Raw genomic sequence first — 22,420 nt, forward strand, 5'->3', positions numbered from 1 at the left:
AAAATATGTTATACAAAAAATAATTTGCTTCTATTTACCATTGGCAAACGATAATTATGTTGTGGTCACAAACTTTATTCCAGTGGGCATATGCCTTTTATAAATTTATATAGAGGATATTAAATTTTTGATGAATCGCATGGATTGGATTTTCATTTTTTTATTATCTAAATTAGCCATTTTTTCCTCTGGCTGGTTCCTGTACAAACACCATTGTGTTTACACAAAGTAATATTTTTCCAGACCGATAGCTTAAATCCAATTTATATTTTCCATCCGGCAAATAGGACTTTGTATCTATAGTCACGTTTCGTACATAGTATTTGTCCTAAAATTGAATAGATCAATGTTATATATAAACTAGCTGTAAGTGGAATTCTGTCTTAAGGCAATTAGGGCATCGTGCCTTAAGGCAAATTGCTGTAACTTCCCGTACCAAAAATTATTATTTTTTTAAAGAACGATTAACATTTTTGAAAAAAATTTACTTCAAAAAAAATAAGATTTTTGAAAAACTATAAATTGGACAAAAAATTACTTTTTTTTGAAAAAAAAAAAAATTTAAAAAAAATTTTTTTTTTTAAAAAAATTTTTTTAAAAATTTGTTTTTTTTTTAAAAAAAAATGTTTTTTTTATTTTGACATTTTGGAAGATCTGAACTTGTTTTTCAAAGCAATCGTACTGCTTTAACTGCATAGAGACAAAATATAAAGTGCGTAAGCGCGGCGTCGCTGTCTAACGGGTAAACATTGATACGGAACCCATAGGAAAATAAACAAATTTATACTTATTGTTAAAATCTCTATAAAATATCTGAAAATTTGATGTGCATATGTCTAATAATCATTTTTGACCGCCAAATGGCATTTTTTTTTACTTTTTTCGTTAGATCTCCGAAACCGCTAGACCTGCCTTCATGAAAATTTCATCAATTCTTTATCTTGTCAATACAAGTAAAATGTTTTTTGAATTATTAAAATCGGACGCTCCGTTCTCTTAAAAACTGAGTTACCGTTTTCGGCACTTTTTGCCCCGTATCTCCGAAACGGCTAGACCTGCCTTTGCCAAAAACTAATCAGCACGTCTCCTTATCAATACAAATCGAATGTTTTTTGAATTATTCAAATCGGTTGATCCGTGTTCCCGAAATCGTCGACGAAAATTTGTATCCGCACATACACACACGCACACACACACACACACACACACACACACACACATACATCCATTTTTTCTAAGGTATGCCAAAATATTCAGAAACCTCTGAAACGTAAAGATATATAAAAATTTTCATTTTCGATTTTTTTGCGATTACTATAACTTACCCTACGGGAAGTTAATTAAGAATGAACTGAAAAGTTTATAAATTTATTACTTCATTATATCAAGGTCTGCACAGTGCAACAAAAAAATGACTAATGAAATGATTAATGATAGCGCAGAAAATTCATTGTAAGTGCAATTTTATTGCACTCTAGGAAATTATTACGCTATCATCTTCGTATTGAAAATTCGAAAAAATATATATATTTCACCATATATGATATATACCTCTTATTTGAAAGTGCTTACAAGTCCTAATGTTTCATAAGTGAACTTTTGTTTGTTAAAATAACAGTCCACTATACAGAGAACTTTTGGAAAAACATGAGTTATGTTTGATTTAACTTTCTTGAATAAATAACGTAAGTGAATGCAGAAGTGTAGACTAACATTGTCTATTCTTTTGCATTCTGAACATAATTTGGCAAAATTTGACAGTATTTATGAAAAAAATTATACACAATGCAATCAGTTCTCTAAATTTTCCTTACTATTTTTACTGATTACAACTATATACGAAACGGAAAATTTATTTTGTTTACTTTTATTGTAGTAGTTGTTCAGATGCACGTAGATAATAAATTTATTGAGCAACGGGCAGTAAAAATCATTAAGTAGCTTTTGTATTGTTTATTATACTTCTGAAACATATTTTTTTATTTTCATATAAAGTATCAGTTTAAATTTCTCAAAATTTAAATTTTAGGTTATAATTATTTTCTGACTGAATATTCATGTCTCTGTGATTTAAATTTCACTTAATGTTACTCACAATTATTTCCTATTCAAAATTAACTAGTGGCGTAGTATGGCATCGCTTGAACTTTTTGTATCAAAAATTATTTTTTTCAAAAAAGATAAAATGTTTTTTTAACTTAAAAAAAAAATACATTTTTGAGGTTGGAAAAAAATTGACTTTTTTTTTTATTTCGAAATATTTTGGAAATTTTGAACTTTTTTCAAACCAATCGCAATGCTTTAGCTGCATAGAGACAATCGAAGCGCGTAAATGCCGCGTCGCCGTCTTACGGACAAACGATGTTACTGAACACATAGAAATGTAAACAAAATTGATACACATAGTTAAAGTTTCCGAAACCGCTAGACCTGCCTTTCCAAAAATTTAATCAGTTCTTCATCTTGTCAATACAAGTAAAATAATTTCTGAATTATTAAAATCGAACGCTCCGTTCTCTTAAAAACTGAGTTACCGTTTTTGCACTTTGTATCTTCGGAACAACAGGACCCTTGCCAAAAACTGATCAGCACGTCTCCTTATCAATACGAATCAAATATTTTTGAATTATTCAAATCGATTGATCGGTGTTCTCGGAATTGTCGACAAAAATTTCTATCCGCACACACACACATACATACACACACGCACACACACATATACATCCATTTTTTCTAATTGTGAGATATGCCAAAATGTTCAGAAACCGCTGAAACGTAAAGATATATGAAAAATTTTATTTTCGATTTTTTTGCGATTTTATAACTTATCCTACGTGAAGTTAATTTAAGCACTAAAAAAATAAATGTTAATAATTCAAGTTTTCAATTAAACTATATTGTTAAACCATCGTCTAATATAGTTATAAATATGTAAAAATAACGTTTGACAAGACAACAAAAGTTAAATATATATTAGGATATATTAACTAATGAATTTTTAATAATGATTAAAAATAAATATAACAAATAATAATATAATTATTATATTTTTTTTCAATACTCAACTCACTGCCTGAATTGGGCATTCTTTGGGCATATGTCCCGAGCTCAATAGAGTTGGGTATAGCAAATGGATTAGCATTTGTGATAAAGGAATTTTAAAGTAAGCACATAAATCATCTGTTTTATTAATGTAAGCTGGAACAAACTGATTTCCTAAAATTTGATAATAAATATTTAATTAATCACAAATTCGTCAAATATTAATAATTTAGTCACTTACTTTTATATACGAAAACTTCCATTGAAATCTGAAATTTTAAAGAAATCGTAATTCCCGCTGTCGTAAAAAATTTCATGTAAATTCAAACTTACTGTAAATTCATCCAACTTTTGCATAATGTCTAAATCTGAATTCAACACAGATACATATCGACTTATTTTTCGAATTTCCATGGTAGAATTAGCGTATTTTGTATTCGAAAATGTGTTTTTTGCATATTCCATTCTAACTATACTTTTCTATAAGTCATTATAAAAAGAACTAATTTAAAATTTGCTTTAATGCAAGCACAAATTCATACACCGCTACTTACAGTATGCAATATCAAAATCATTACATGGATTATACTGTAAAAAATCCAGAATTTTATAACATATGACATAATTAAACATGGAAAATTTTGAGTTTAAAGATAAAAATTGAAAGATTATAGAATACGTATTTAATAGAAACTTCCAACTATAAATTTCAATCACTGAGTACGCATATGATTTAATTTATTTGTGTATATATAAATAAAATTGTTTGCATTTTTATTGTAGATGTAGAGATTATTCAGAATAATGCGTATTTACGTGACTTTTGAGTAAATCACAAATTATATTTTGTTGTTATGAAGTTCAATTTCATTAATGATAATGACTTTATTTCAAAAGCGGATTTCGGTTTTGTTGATAGATATTACTGTACTTTGAACTTTACGAATGTTAATTTAAATTTTGTTATACTACTAATATTTACGGATAATACAATAATTACTAAATCAATATTTAATTTAAAATATTGACTTGGGCTTTTAATTAACTTTATTATATTTGGCTATAATAGAAATATATAAGCATTAAATCGTGCTTTGGGTAATATCAATATATATTTTATTGATCTTTAGGCAAATATAAATAATTCGCCCAAAAATAGTTTTTTAAAATGTTTTCATAAGTTTTTTTTTTAATTCATGCCGTTTTTTGCTGAATAGCAACCTATATTTTTTATATTTTCAAGTAAAAACTGATGTCACTTCTGTTTGATATCTGATTGTCCGAAGCGGAAATTGAGCTTGGAACACTTTGTTTGAAAAGTCAAAGCTCTTACTACTGAATTTACCATAAACAAGTTCATAAAATTGAGAAAAATATAATCTGAATTTACCTTTTAAATCCTTATGCAAATATTCATGCATTTATGGATATATTCGAAATTTTAGTAGCTTAATAATCAAAGATAATCAAAATTTTAAGCCAAAGACCGGATTAAATACAGTTTTTTTAATCATTTATCTGCCAACAATATAAATGTTTTTAACTACCGTAAATTATCCTACAGTAATCCAGTATAAATAACTTCTGGGGCAAGATAATATGAATTACTTAAAAAACATTCACTAATTTTATTCATGTTGATTAAATCATTTATAAACATTATCATATTCTTTATTCATATATAATTAAAATTTCTATTCATATATAATTAGAGTTTTTTTATTAATAAATAATTATTACATTTTCCAAATCAGTTATCCCCTTCTTGATTTGAGTCTTTCTTGAACCATAACTATTGATGAATCAACTAATAATAATTTTCCTGAGCGCATACTCATATCCAATCTGTACTTGCCATCTGGGATATAAGATTTTGTATTGAAAGTCACATTGTGAACATAGAAATGCCCCTAAATAATAAGGAAGAACGTATTTAAATTTAAGTTCTACCTCAGTTTTAAATCTTATAATATTCTGACTTACGGGTTCTACAGGACATGATGTCGGTAATTTGCCAAACTTTTGTAAAACAGGATACACTAAATGAGTTAACACTTGCGAAAAAGGATTTTTATAATAAGCGCACATGTTTTCCGTTTTATTGATAAATGCTGGAACATATTGACTTCCTGCAAATCCATATTATAAAAAGTTTTCATATTAAATTTTAATAATATTTTTCAATTAAATTATGATAGGATTCCCGCCAGATGAACGCTCGAATAGACAAGGCTCTGTAAGTACTCTACATTTTTATTAAATCGCTTAAATCATAAATTGTTAATATATAAATTTTGTTGCAAACGACAACCAGATGATAGAAAAAATAGTTTTCTACCCATTTCATTATTTTTGGGTGTTCTATAAGCACTTGTAATAAAATTCCTTAGCCTAGCCTAGTTAGAAAGCCACCCAGTGGTTATTTTTTCACACTGTGATTGGAATAGAAAACAGAGTTTGTTTAAGTTTTCTTTTCTGACTTTTTCTGAATATTTTCTGGACAAGTCTTGGACATTTAAACACAATCAGATTTTTTATTAAAAAAAACAATACTTTTTAACAATATAGGCAGCTGTTCTATTCGCTCTTAAGTTTCGAATTTTATCAAAGCTTCGCGCATACTATTTTTTTGGTTTTCAATTTTTGTTCGATTTCAGTAGTTCAATCTATTCAATTTATTAAAAATGTGCACAAAATAATGCTTACCTTGATATACATAAGTTTGAATAGTTAGCTGAAAAAATATGTCAATATCATTGAAATATATATTTCAATCTATTTCAAACACATTATTTAACTCACTAGTAAATTATCCGCTTTTTGTTTTACTATAAGATCCGCATTTAAAACCGAACTATAACGGTTTATTTTGGTTATCACCAAAGAATAATTAGCATAATATGTATTAAGATACGATATTTTTGCATATTCCAATCTAACAAAGTGTTGCTAAAATGATAAAAAATAGATTGGTACTATCCAATGCAAATTATTATATATTATATATAATTTCATTACTTACGCAATAAGATATTGAGACAAAAGTTAAGGTAAAATTTAGTAGAATACACGAACAAAATCTTTGCATGATTGATAATAGATGTCAATAAATTATTTAATATAATGACATATATTTATTACAAAACATTAAAAAAATTGGTACAAAGCAATGAATATTCATTGAACAATACTGTTGTGTTTTGTTATTTTTACATCAAAATTAATCAACAGAGCGTGAAATAGTAAATAAAACATACATTAGTACTTTTCATTGTGCTTACTAATGGCTCATTTATTTAATTATTTTAAACACATAAAATGTAAATACCAGTGAAATGTAATTTTTCCTTAATACACGCGCTACAAAAAAGAATTTATTAATATAACAACAGTACTTTGATTAAACATTATATTATAAAATTATGCGAATTATCCAATGTAGTAAGACATTATTATCTCCAAACACAAATAAGTTTTATAATATCTCCAAATACAAACAAATATTCATTAATTACATCAGTTTCGTTAGAGACAATTTATAAGGAATCTACTAGCATAAATATCATATATTTTAAACAATTATTCCAGACATTTTCCGAGCCTGTTTTTTGAACATCAGAGATCAAATTTTTCCCAAAGCGCACAATCACAAATAAAATCAAATTGAATCACACGAATTAATTGTAATTGAATCATCTATCCCCAATGTATATTTGAGACTCTATTTATAGAGAGCTGCAACGCTAGGCTTTATAGAGAGATATATATTTATAGAGAGATCAAATCATTATTACTGTATTTTTACTATGAAAATCCTCTAATTTTTGCTATAAAACTAAATATGCAAATCAATTATTTCTCTAGTGAAATATCATGCTAAGTAAGATAAATCTATTTTTAGAGATCTTTTATTACATAAAACGTAAGTAAAGTAATTACAAACTAATAATTTTCAAACAATCGTAATTCAAAAGTAATTGGTCCAGTAAAGTTAAATATATTGATGTCTCTTGCGCAAAATTTTGACTAGTGGTGTTGCATCAAGATGAAAATTACTAGAATTTTCCAATATAAAAAATATCTTATAAAAAAGATTAAAATATTAAAATTTCTTAATAAATAATTACCATATAAAACACTCTTGGTATGTCGATTATTCATTAATATTGATAAAAATATTTCATTAATTAACTTTTAATCTTGTGAACATTTTAAATTATATCCGATTAAATATAATGTAAAACTTATATTAATAATTAGAATTTTTCTTGATTATTGTTACTAAGAATCAAGTAGTTTCAACATTGCAATCATAAGGTTCTTCGTAAATTATATATTAAAGTGAATGTAGTATAAATTTTTCAAAATTTTGAAATTATAGCATTTACATTATCAAATTAATAAATATCGAATACTTGGTATATAAAGAATAGGGGAAAGTCCCGTAACGCCGGACGGCGCCAAGCACCGGACACTCTATTTAATACGTATTATTTAAGCAAATCTTTTTATTTCAAAATACAAGTCAAAGGGGCACAGGGGTCACACAGGTACAGGATCACGCGCCAAGCCTCAGCCTGTGACGCACACGGCCACGGCGGGAGCAACCCTTTGCTGTTTTAGGCGCAAAATCACGGCGTCACCTAAATATCAATGGAAGTATTTCTAGCATAATTATGCATTTACATTTGAATGGTATGCAAAGATAATAGTTGTACTTGATTGTTTATCCGTAAATATGATTCAAAAATATGATTTATCCGTAAAATGGTATAATATTATTAGATCTTTTAACCAATTTTAGTAGATGCCACCAAATGAACAAAAATGTCTGTTCCTTAGCACCGGACACTGTGTCGTCGCTTAGTGCCGGACAGTAAACATTTTTTTTTTATTTTATTTTGCAATTTGTTTTACATGAGCATTAACATTATGCAGAAATTGCTAACAATAAATATCTTACAATATAAACTAGAAGATAGTAGCAACACCCAGCGGCGTGTCTACTAGGTATGGACAGTTAACATATTGATACTTTTTGTGAGAATTTACGTAATTTATTCCAGTTATTTTGAAATGTCCGGTACTAGGTGCCACTGTTTAAAATCATATTTTTGATACCAAAGTTTGATTGATAGTATTAATTATCTTTAAGCAAAGATTGCGGTTTTGTTAATTCAGTTTGATTTTTAACTTTGTTATATTGTTATAACATAAATCGTAATTTAATAAACATTTCGTAAAATATTTTTTGATTTATTTATAAATAACCTTAGGTGTCCGCCACTAGGGGACTTCCCCCTTCTCTGATTTAACATAAATATGATATGAAGATGATTAATGCAATCATGCTTATTAATTTATCTTTTGTCTTTATAATAAATCAATCCAATTAAAACAATCATCATGCTGAAGTATTCCTTTTTTATTAAATACAATAACTCAAATAACAAAACTCAACAAATTTCCATACTAAATATCATTTTACATCATTTATTTATATCCAATAAAAGCAAAAAAATTATTTAACGTGTATTTTAAAGTAGTTATAATATTAAGATAGCTTTTTCTTAGCTGAAGTAGGTGCTTGAACCATAACAAGAGAAATATTACACGCATTCTTTTTATTTGCGTGCACCTTCAAATCTATTCTATATTTTCCATCCGGCAAATAGGATTTTTCGTCGAAAGTTACATTTCTAAAATTATAGTTTCCCTAAAAACATAACAAATATAATAATTATTACTAATTCATATAAATAATAATAAATATAGGTAAAACTTACAGGTTGTACCGGGCATGAAGTTGGTAGTTTACCAGATTTTTGCAAACTTGGATATATCAAGTGTATTAACATTTGGGACATAGGATTTTTAAAATAAGCACACAAATTGTCAGTTTTATTAATAAAAGCTGGTATAAATTGGTTTCCTAAAAACCCGAACTTTGGATTAAAATAATTTAAAAACATGAATATTAATTTTAATTTCCAAATACTTTATATGACAATAAATTTAATTTAATTAAAAATCAACAATCATTTAACTTTCAATATATTTTATCAGCAACTATTTTGAAAGTTTCATATTTTGCTGAAAATTGTCGGAATTGAAAATGCGCAGATTTATCGACTTTTGAAATTTCTTTACAAGCATTTCAATTTATCAATTATATTCAATTTTTTAAAAGACAAATATTTTTTTTAGTGAAGCAGAAAAGTTAAGAATAAATTCTGAAATATTTTTCGAGCTGTGTTATTGTTTCGAGTTTGCTTTGCATATTTTCACCGTTTTAAATATCTTTATAGTGCCTCGATGCGTTTATAAGAAAAATAGTGGAAATATTTTATAATCGAATTAATATTAACTTTCCGAATGAGAAGTTTTTGTTTTCATCAAAAAATCCGTTTTGCTAGTTATATGTTTTCTCGAAGTTTCAAGCCATTCTGAATCGAATGAGACCAAATTTGGAAAAAGTATGTGTGCGTGTGGAGGAGTGTGTGTATGTATGTGAACAGATTTTTTGCCGTAAATGGACTTTTTCTCAAAAACGGCTAGACCGATTTTAAAAATTTTGATGCACTTCGATTAGGACTATTGTTTGTCAGTTTTGTGTGATGAGCGACCAAGCCGTTTCTTCCTAAATAGCAAAGTGAAAGTTTTTTTGTTCACGTTTTAGCCAGCAATTCTGAATCGATTTTAAAAATTCAAAAACCGTTCGAAAGGTATTGGTTGGGATTCGTGCTGATTAGCTTTTGGTAGAGATCGGCCTGGCCGTTTTCTTGTAATAAAGTGTTAAACAAAACTTTTCGACAATTTTTATTATTATTTTTTTAATGGTAGATGACTCTTATAGATCATACTAAAATATTACGGTCATACGACAACTCGTTTAACTTTAAAAATTTGTCAAAATTTGCAGAAATTGGTATCGTTTTTTTTTTGCATTTGTCAAAATTAAACCTTTCATCGACGTTTGCTCAAAAACGCCTGAACCGATTTCAGAAATTTAAAAGCCATTTGATGTATCTCGATGAGGATTATCGTTTCCTAGTTTTGTGCGACGATCGGCCGAGCCGTTTCTTTGTAATCTGAAAAAAATATTAATCTTTTCGTCCACATTTAAGCTCGGTAATCGATTTTAAAAATCAAAAACTGTTCGAAAGATATTAGTTGGGAATGATACTGATTAGTTTTAGGTAAAAATCTACCAAGCCGTTTTTCTTTGTAATTAACTGTTGAAAAAAAAATTAAGCCGATTTTTATGCAACTTTTTTTGGCGATATATATCATGATCATGAATGTTCTATGAACTTTCTGAAATATTACGGCCTTACAATAGGTAGTTTAATTTTGAAAATTCATCAAAGTTTGAGAAAATGAGTAGTTTTTTGACGATTGTTAAAATTAAAATTAAATGATTTACTTAGTATAACGATAGAGTACTTGGACTTAATGAACATACTAAAACATTAAAGTCCTACGGAAACTGTTACAATTACGAAAATTATTGATTTTTGAACATTTGCTTTTAGAAATTACTTCGAGTTAACTTGTTCATTTGTTTTCAATTATGTGTAATAAATCCACTCGAAGTACTTTTATTCTCTCATAAATTAATTTATTTTCTATTGATTAAGTCGATTATTTACACATATCGGGAAGATCATGTAATTTGCAAAATACCAATACAAACTAGTTTTATATTGGAATAGCCATTTTTAAATTCGACGTAATACTCATTTAACTTGACAAATAGTAATATCATTTTATTTAATTAAGTACTGTACTATATAATTAGCAATTGTTGCTTTATTTACCTCTATGGATAAAAGTTTGGATAGCTATCTGAAAGAAAAACAATCATATAATTTATTTTACTCAAAATATTTTGTTCATAGACAACTTACAGATACATCATCACACCTCTGTTTTACAACGATATCTCCGTTCAACACGGAAGCAAACCGATTGATTTTTGTGACTACTAAATCAAAATCAGCATAATCTCTATCCAAATAGTTTACATTAATGTATTTCAATTGTACAACACATTTCTAAAATAATATAATACTACTTCAATAATGCATAATATTGGATAAGCGAGTAAAATAAAACGATTCAAGCGTTTTTTGAAAAAAATACGTTTAGTAAAAAAAATGGATTGCATTGATTAGTGAATAGTGACTCAGACCGTAGAAAAAGTGAATTCCGTTTATAATCCTGGAACTACTATAATAGTCAATCACCAGCAATTTTGGGTTAGTTCATTTCGTTCAAATTATCTAACATTTTGTGTCTAAAATTCCACAATTTGTCTCATATCGATGTAAGCAGACACTGCAGTTAAAGAAAACAGGAAAATATCGAAAGTGATTTTATCTATTCAATTACTAAACAAAAATTGAAAACGCTTGAAACTTATTACTTTTCATAGTTTTACATTTATTTGTATGTTTAAAGAAAACATAATGTTAAGAATTAAAAATATCGCTTTACTAATTCTGTGACATAAAATTCTCTTACGGTATGCGATATCCACAAAGTAATAATAATCATTTCAACTATTATATGAAGTTGAACTATTTTCATATTAAACATTTAAAGTTTAACAATACTTCAAAAACAAGAATGTGTCTTGTTCAAATTAGTATTCAGACTGATAAATATATTACATAATGTGCTCTAATATTCATTAATAGTACATATCATCAGGCAAATGAAAAGTGATTTAAAATAATTAATACAATTTTAGTCCAAATACAGTTTATCAGAGCGTATAGTAAACAAACTTTATAAGCTATTGTCCGAAAAAAATCAATTAACAGATGTTGTGATAAAAAAACAATTCTTTTTTCATGCAGTATTGAAGTTATTATCAAAAATGTCCTGAATATTCAAAATTAAATATGGATTAAATTCGTAAACCGGAAATGAAATATTTAATTCTTGGTGATTTTGCAATAAAATGTTATTAAAGAAATTTAACCCTCGATGGGTCGAATTATTGTTTCACACTCAAAAAAATTAGTTGAACAAAAAACACAGCAAAACAAAACAATTTGTTTGAAGAATTATTTTTGAAAATGTCATTTCAGGTTGAATATACTAGCAAAAGATTATGTTTATATATTGACAATGGTTGTCTTGACACCATTATAGAGTTAAGATTTATGCTCGGATTATTTCTCGGAAAATGCCATAATTATTTGTGAATTATCGAAAAATTTGAAATTTAACCTGAAAGTTACGCGGGCCCATAGAGGATATAGGGTTAAATTGAATGTTTCTATTTTAACAGCAAAACAGGTTTTGAATAAATTGGAATATATTTGACAGATAATAAATTATTCTAAGACGCAGTAAAATTTGCCAATTATTCAATTTATGATTCTTAAAAATAATATAAAAAAAATATGAGCACCGTAACACTACTACTGCTACACTACTGCTTGACATCAAGCTGCTCGAGATATAGTATTTTTTGCTATATAAGAACCACACATATTAAGTATATCTATTATTTATTATAGATATACACCTTTCTTTAGTTTTACACGAAAAATACGTTTCAGAAAAAACCGTGTAACTCGAAAAATTCTCTTTTATATAGAGAAACTGTGCTAAACGAAAATTGCTATAAGAAAAGCTCTTCTTGTGTGTTTTTATATGATGAATAAGTAATATATTGAACGAAAAATAAATATTATTATATTTAATCTTCTTTATAGATAAAAATTAAAATCGGTTTTATAAATAAAAATGAATTTGTTATTAGCTTACTTTGAACAAATTTACGCTATCAATTATATACAAATACAAATTAAAAACAAAGTTTAAAACCTAATTCTTTCTATTGATACTTCAAGCAAGCTAGCTTATACACATACAAAATTTAGTTATGATCATAAAACATTGAGTTCCTATCTCATCTACATAATTCAATCAGACATAACCTACTAAAAATTCGTAACTATAACATACATTTTGTAGTGTTGTACTTCGACAATTAAACAATTAAATGCTTTAAACAAATTACAGTTCAGTGTTCATAATTTCGTGTAAATGCAAAATTAAAAAAAAATGGTTTAAAAAGATTTTAAAGAAAACGTATTAAACGAGAACTGTGTAAAACAGGGGAATAGATGTATATAACTTACATGTTATTGTGGTTTACAAATTAGTACACAAATTGATAATAATACAAATTTGTTTTGACAAAAATCTTTTCATGCCAGCTCGGTAAAAATATTTAAGTCAAGATATACATATGAGATATCCGTATAGATGCGATTATATGTGTTCAAAAAATAAACCTTATGTATGATGTCAGTTAATACCTACTCTAGGAAGAAATAGTTCATTATACTGTGATTTTGTAAAATATTTAAATTAAAAAGAATGATTCAGAAAGTACTTAGAAATCACTCAGACTTTTAATTACATTTATGAAATTTGTATTTCAATTAACAATCATTTCGAACATCATTAGCGTAACAATTGTTATCATAAGATTCTACGAATTTAAATCTACACATATTTATAATATCCAAAACAAATCATAGAAATAATGTTATATACCCATAATTTATTTGTAATTGCTATTTATTATAATTTATCACAAATCAAAAAAAATATTATACGAAAGTAATCATAAATGTCATTTTAAATCAATTTTATTTATATCTATCCAATGTTATGATTCTGACTAACAATTGTATTAAAGCGTGCAATACGTTTATTAGAAACGTACAGGGTGAAGTCTACTCGGTAGCGCCCACTTGGAAAAAATTTGTTATCAGGAATTGTGACATTGTTTAAATAGTAGCTATCCTGAAAGCATATTATAATAAATATTAGAATTATAATACTTCTATATGATTGAATAAGGATTTCTTATTATTCATATTACATTATATACATATATATATATATATATATATATATATATATCACTTTTTATCTTTTATTCTTTTTATTAAAAAAAGAAATTACTGACAGTTAGTGCTTGTCTATAATTATTAATTTTTACAAGTTATAATAATATGTGTTAGTGATAATATAAACAATTCAAGTAAGTAATGTTTTTTGCAATTCTCTTTAGTTAAAACTTTTCTTTTTACTATTGCTTATGTATATTCAAATTGTAACGTTACTTTCTGTTTTTCAAATTGTAGAACCACTGAAGATGACGTAGAATTTTACGTCGAAACGTATGGAAAAATAAAGATGTTTTGAAAAATATCTTTACTTCACTCTCTTTTTTTACTTGATGTTACGCACTCCAAGAAATCAATCATACATTTCAACATCAAATTTAAACATTTTCAACATATATATATATATATATATATATATATATATATATATATATATATATCTTGATAGTTTTTTCGACATTGAAACATATTTCAAAGTAACTAGCAGCCCATTCGTCGAATTAAAAAAGGTATAAAGTATTAAAAACTTTTATTTATACGTTTCGACACAAGATGCGTGTCATCATTCAGCAACTATAACAATTTGAAAATTTTATTAACTAATATAAACACCAATATAGATTAATTATAACATAGAGAAACATTATACACACCACAGGACAAAAACACTCAAAAAATTTTTTATTTAAATTTAAATTAAACTTATAACATATTAGAAAAAAACATTTTTTTCGAAAAAATTATGAATAACTAAAAGATTTTAAAACTACTTTGACTAAAAGTTTTGAAATGTAACATTATGAAGCAAGAAACACGCCCATACCGAGCAAAATAATCGAATGAAATATTTCACTAGGCGTGTTGATAGGAATGGGAGGGGAAAGTATCCAAGGAATTAAAAGTATTATCAAACCTAAAAACTAAATAATACTTTTTATAGTTGCTGAATGATGACACGCATCTTGTGTCGAAACGTATGAATAAAAGTTTTTAATACTTTATACCTTTTTTAATTTGACGAATGGGCTGCTAGTTACTTTGAAATATATATATATATATATATATATATATTAGGGTCGTCCTTAACAAGGACATTTTCGAATTTCTTTGCTTCCAAGGGCGCCAATGCTTCTAAATGAATAAAAAATGAATCTCCAGTAGTATTAGCTCTTAATATAAACATTTAGATAGAGCGCACGCCAATTGAAAGTTTCTTATATTCGTTATTAACATACGTCATTAAGTAAATTCTTGCGTCATCTGTATAGTATTTGTGAACTCAAATATTATGATACATAAGAATATTTATAAACCACTTAACCTCTAATCAAATCCATGTGGGCTATTCTATAATATTTATTTAACATGGAATGAAGATAATTTTTTTTATTTTTTATTTTATTCGAACAGCGATTAGAACTTACGGGTTCTATGAGCTGTTGTGATTAATATCTTACAAACTACGTTTGTTTTATTCCAGATGGCAACCCAAACAGTTGTCACATATCTGTATGATAAATTTTTATTACAATCTCTGTAATAGGGCAAGTATGGTGCAACAATGCCGGGTGAGGGCTATTTTCACTTGGAAACATATTGCTATCTATATTTCCAAGTGAAAATCGTTGTCACTGTTGCCTGACAACAGGCTGCTCGAAGTGGGTATCGAACCCGGCCCTCTGAAACAAGTCGCGTCGCTCTTAACCGCTTATCTACGAGCGAGCCCCATTTAACATGGAATCAAGATAATAATTTGAGTTTCAACATCACCAATCAAAGAAATAATTTTAGCAAGGAATCACAATTAATCTTGATTCCTTGATGAATAGGATTTAATTAGAGGTTAAGTGGTTTATAAATATTATTATGTGTCTTAATATTTGTTGTTAATAAATGTTAAAAAACAACAATAATAATAATATTTGATTTTAGGAATACTATACAGATGGCGGAAGAATTTACTTAATGACGTATGTTAATAACAAATATAAAAAACTTTCAATTGGCGTGCGCTCTATCTAAATGTTTATATTAAGAGCTAACGCTATTAGAAATTCATGTTTTATTCATTTGGAAGCATTAGCGGACCATCCTAATATATGTATACATATACCTATATTATTACTTTACAACACGGTTTGAGAGAAATTAATTCAGAAGTAAATTATTAGAGTAAATTACTAATTGTAAGTATAATTACATATCATCAAGTGAGTTTAATATGGAGTATTAACCGAGCATGTATTATTCGAAACTGAATAACATCGAAATTGTTGAAAAAAAATGTTCAAAATTGTCAATATCCAATACATAAAAAAGTCTGTTAACTGTAAAACAGAATTGTATCAAAGCGCTGTTACTAGAAATCTTTTACCATTAAATTATTAACATATTACTTTTTACTTCTAAATATATAAATGACTGATTAAACAATAACAGTTAGAATCGGAATATTGACGAAATACCTAAAGTTTATATTAGAAACTTGTAGAAAATGAAGTTTGGTTTATCAATAAATATAATTAAAATGTTTATAAAGAAATAAGCAAAAAAATATTAAAGTTATATGAAATTGAACATCGCTTGCAATATTATAAGGAATTTTGTTTTAATTAAGTTTTAGTTATATCAAAGAAATAGTACAAGTTAAGTGATTTAATTTTTTGATTGCATTTAAGACCCAATTATTAATTAGTAATCAAACTCAAATCATTAATTAGTAATTCACGAATGTTGCAATTAAGTAACAAAAAAATTACAGAATTGCAAAGATATTACATACAGTTTCCTATTTTCTGTAGTAAAATATTATGTAATTGTATTTAGATAATAATAATATTATATATGACTATGAATATATAAGTTATAATATGACTGTTAAATATTGATCCTTTTAGTTAAAATTAAAATACATATGTAAATGTTTTTGAATATTTTATGTAGTTAAAGAGAATACTAACCGGAGGAACCGGACACTTTTCCGGCATTTTGCCACCTTTTTGTAAAATTGGATAAATAATATGTAGTAACATCTGCGACATTGGTTTATCAAAATAATCGCAAAACTCAAATGTTTGGTTCAATATAGAAGGTATGAACTTATTTCCTTTGAATGTATAAAGTTCCATACGATACTAAAATTTAAAAAAATATTATGCAAAAAAAATTAAATAAATTTAAGTATCTATAATACTTGTTTTGATAATTTGATATAAAATTGATAATAAAACATATACCAAAATATTTAAGACTTATTTTTTTAATAAAAGTGGGTATAATAAAATTGCAAATGCAACTTTTGTGTAGAGTTTTTGAAAAATTAAAAATATGTATTTAAATATGCAATTTACATTCTAAATTGATAGACCATCATCAGCAAACATGAGATAATGACATAATATGATTATTTTTTAGAATATTAACAAATCTACATGTATTTAGTTAATTTTTACCCACTTCAAAAATTTACCTGTAAGTTTGATATTTCTTTTAGAACTGTAAATTTGCAATTAATAACGGCAACCGTTCGAGAGATCCTTTTAACTTCTATTTTCGCATTAAAATAATCCTCATCTAGATGATCCATCACTATTGACTGAACTGTCAATCCAGTCTTATAATAATGAAATAGATATAATATTTAAGCCAAATAATATACCCATGATCTTTATACATGAGTTTTATTAAATTCAATTACTTACCATTTTTGGAATGTGAAATACAATAATAAATGCAATGAAAAAGTAACAAACAAAGATGAATTTGTTGAACATACTTATAGTAAATTTATTTCAGAACTCTATTTCATGCAAAAGATTAATTTGGAGCTTCAAAAACTGTGCGGCGATTTTAAAAAATAAAATAGAATGATTTTAATATTAAAGGTCAACGTTATCAGATTTCAAATGACAATGGTACTCGAAACTATTAATATTTCATCAAAATTATAGAGAATTATTTACAAAAAATGTATTCTATTCGTATATTCACTTATTCTAAAGGTGACCACATTAAAAATAGTTGAGTAATTTAAAAATAATTTCGTATTTTTTTTTGTAAATTTTCCGCATACAGTAAATCATTACCAGAACATTTAGATGATTAGATATCAGAACAATAAGTTAGGAATCATATGCCAATACTTTATCTGCTTACTTTCTAAAGTATATTAATAACCGATTTCATTTCAAATAATTGTAATATTAATTGATCAAACATTTACATTTTTAGCAAAAATTAACTAGTTTTAATTTGAACCGTAATGGAACATCACATTTAATGATTAAATTTTCTTAGAAATTGAGCAATTTTGAAACTTGATATTTATGTTTACAGGGTCTACGAAATGAATTTATTAGCTTTTTTATTGATTAACATCAGTTGAAACATTTAGTTTTTTTATTGATTTTGACAATTTGTTTGAGAGAAAAAAAATTAACGATACATATTGCACAGTAGAATAAGCAAGCAAATATTTTTTTTATAGTATTTCAGTAGTAAAACGATTTTTTGCTTTTGTTATTCAATTTTTATTATTTTTAACTTCCCGTAGGGTAAGTTATTGTAATTGTCCAAAAATCGAAATTGAAAATTTTTACATTTCTCGACGTTTTGAAGGTTTCTGAACATTTTGGCATACCTCAGAAAAAATTGATGTGTGTGTGTGTGTGTGTGAATGGATACAATTTTTCAGTCACGATTTCGGGAACACCGATCAAACGATTTGAATATTTCAAAAAACATTCGCTTCGTATGGATAAGGAGACGTGCTGATTAGTTTTTGGCGACGGCAGGTTTAGCCGTTCCGTAGATACAGAGCAAAAAGTAACTCAGTTTTTAAGAGAACGGAGCTTCCGATTTTAATCATTCAAAACAGATTTCACTTGTATTGATAAGATGAAGAACTGATTAAATTTTTGGGAAGGCAGGTCCAGCGGTTATGGACTCTCAATAAAAATAAGTTAAAAAAATGTAATTTTGTGGTTAAAAATGTTTATTGGACATATGTACATCAAATTATCAGATATTTTCCGTACCAAGATTTTTAATTACGGTACGGGAAGTTCCAGCAATTTGCCTTAAGGCACGATGCCACACACCCTACTAGTTATTATTAAATTTGTGAATTATAATTAATCAATGTAATTTATATATAATTATGAATTATATTTAAAAATTAAATTAATTAAGAATAGATTATTTAAGAATTAGAAATTCTGATACTTCCTAAAATTCAGATTCTCTGCGAATATAAATAGACAACTGTATTGGAAACGAGTAAGTATTTTGAAGTAGGTATATAAAAAAATTAATTAGACATTTTAAAAATATTATTTCACATTTTTATTATTAAATTTGTAAGATTATTTCCAGATATGATATTGATATATAATTTTTTTACAAACAATCAAGTTATTTTTTAGAATGTTTTTCTTGTAAAAACACCATACAGAAATGAGCTATATTTATATTTCGAGATGTGAAAGAGACATCTAACTTAAATCTTCCATCAGGAAGAAAACTGCTTCGAGGTGCAACAAAGTTTCGCACATAATATGAATCCTAGGGAATAAATATTATTACTATAAGAAATAAATATTTTTAAACGATTTATGAATAAAATGATTTATGTATATTCATGAAAAAGAGGCAAGATTTGATCTACTTATATTTAACTTACGGTGAGCAACAATAATAATACAAATTTATTGTTGAGTTAACAATGTCATCGAATAAGTACATTGTAATTATATGATTTAAATTATAACAGGATTAGGATCAAATTTAAATAAGCAGTTTAAGACAATCATCTAAATTCTAAATTGAAGTATTTTTACACTCCATCTTAGATAACTGATTGATTTGGTAAAATTATCACAAATGACTTCTGTATTTTCATAATTGAAATTCTACATTGTAAACTAAAATTTCCGACTTGGAAAAATTATACTCAAATAGAATTTTTTATAAAAGCTAAGACTAGTTATGATAATAAAACCTAGAAGTTATTATATATATGCACTCTCTATACTTCATATTAATTATTAGATAATTATTAATTAGAAAATTATTACTAATTTACTCACATTTTTAACGGGACAGGATTCGGGCACATGCCCACTCTTGATTAAACGAGGATAAATATTTTTAATAATAAACTGCGTTGCAGGATTTTTGAAATATGAACACATGTCGACTGTATGATTCAATAAAGCAGGAACAGAATTGTATCCACTAAATATAAAAGCAACTAATCGAAACTGAAATAAAACAATAATTCAATAATAAACTTATTTAGCTGTGCCAAAAAGACATATATTTTTTGCTATAGCGTTTTCCTGACACAGCAAAAAAAAATTTGATGATATAATACAGGATTGTAGTGAAAATGTATTAAAGTCGTAAGCCGGATTTAGTCGAAAACGTTTTTCAGCATTTTTTTTCAGAATACTAGTGTACATTTTGCTGCAAAATGCTTTCGATTGGAGTATATAGCACATGTATTACTAAAATATAAAATGTTTGAATGATTTTACTAAAATAATTTTGAAAAATAATATATGAACAAAGAAAAATGTTTTTTTATGATTATTACTAGTTCAAAGTAAGAGTTTTGTGTTCGGTTAAAACAATTACACAAATTTCCTATTTGTCACGCTATTTTGCAGCATAAACTGTTTCCAAGTTCTTCTTTAATTATTTTAATTAATATCATGTATTGCAAGAAAATCTATAGATTTATTTCATACACATATACGTACACAGATGTTTATACTCGAAAACAATCCAAAACTGTAAATTTTCTGTCATTATTTTCTCAAATATGCAGCAGAACCATTCAAGGAATTTGAACAATTCAAATAATTATTTAGCTAAAGCATATATATATATATATATATATATATATATATATATGAGAATAATTTTATTAATTTTTAATTTTTCTAATTATAAGGTTTTGATGTGCTTGACGATTTCAAACACTCACCTGAAAATTATCAAATTGTCTAGTAATATTAATTTGGCTATTGAGAACAGTAGAAATCTTATCTAATCTCTTGATTTCTAATTTGAATCCACTCACGTAATCTTTATTATAGTCAAACACAGTTGCAGATTGGATGATTATAGCTTTCTTTATACCATCGCATAAAATCGTAGCAAATATTAGTATCATATAACACGATAAATTTTATATTATACCATAATTACATACCGAATCAAATATTTCCATTGACAATATTAGAATGTTTGAAAGAAGAAATATAAGAAGCATTATTAATCAAATCCGCTGGGAAAAATAAACTTAGACTTTATAGAGTTATTATTACTGCACTCAAACAAATAGCGCACTGAAAATGACATATAACTTGTTAATTATTTATCTATATTTGCCAAAGTTATAATTTTTATTAATAAACAAGAATTTATTAGAATATGTCAGAAGAATATTTAAGATACTTCAAGCATAATTTATACTTACATAAAACTTTTAATGGTTTATATATACCAAAACCGATAATAAATCTTTTTTCTTTTTTATTTATTTATTAGTTTGTCAATCAAGTCTTATAATACAAAATTGCTTTCATAGGTAATAAAGAGAACAGTAAAAAAAAAGTAAACAAATAATAATAAAATATGAAAATAAAATTTACATTATCACAACCATTACAACGTTCTATCACAAAATGAAGTTTCAGAAATATTGCTTATAAACAATATTATGCATTGGACTAGAAATGGTATAATTCCACCAATGCGTTTAATGTAGATTATAGCAGCATTTTTGCAAAATTGCGTAATATTTGAAAACAATGAATTGTAGTTTTTTAAACTAAATGATATAAACAAATCAAAAATCGATTATTGAAATTTTCACTAATGTCTTATTTTTCAACGAATAAACTGTCAAATTATATATAATAACTTCATACTGATGTAGATAAATAATATACAAAAAATGCAAAAAATAGATATTATAAAATGAAAAACTTTTTCATAATGTTTAACAAGAAACGCAATTGTAATCAACGAAAAAGCACTTTGAAAACAGTTACGTGTTATGTAATAATTCAAATATTTAAAATAATTAATAATTTCTACAATTCAAAATAATCCGGATATATAAAATTTTTCATCACTTTCAATATTTTTATATTTTTAAAACTTAGAAAATATTCGAAAAATGTTCTAAAAATTTGAAATGTATAGATTTTCAAAACGTGAAGCTGAAGATAAAATAATTGAGAACTTAAACCTAATAATTAGAATCGACTTGTGTAACATATTTAAGAACTTTTGTGTAATATTTCACTGAATTATATTAATAGATTAAAAAATTATATAAATAATTATATTTTAAAAATAAAAAATAAATCAATGTTATTAAGGCCGGGCAGTCCGGGATTTGCATCTTGTGTTTTCTAATAGCAATA

This window comes from Ctenocephalides felis, unplaced genomic scaffold (assembly GCF_003426905.1).
Source record: "Ctenocephalides felis isolate EL2017-DRISC unplaced genomic scaffold, ASM342690v1 CF-g0.4_SCAFFOLD_03571, whole genome shotgun sequence".
In the NCBI taxonomy this organism is placed as follows: domain Eukaryota; kingdom Metazoa; phylum Arthropoda; class Insecta; order Siphonaptera; family Pulicidae; genus Ctenocephalides; species Ctenocephalides felis.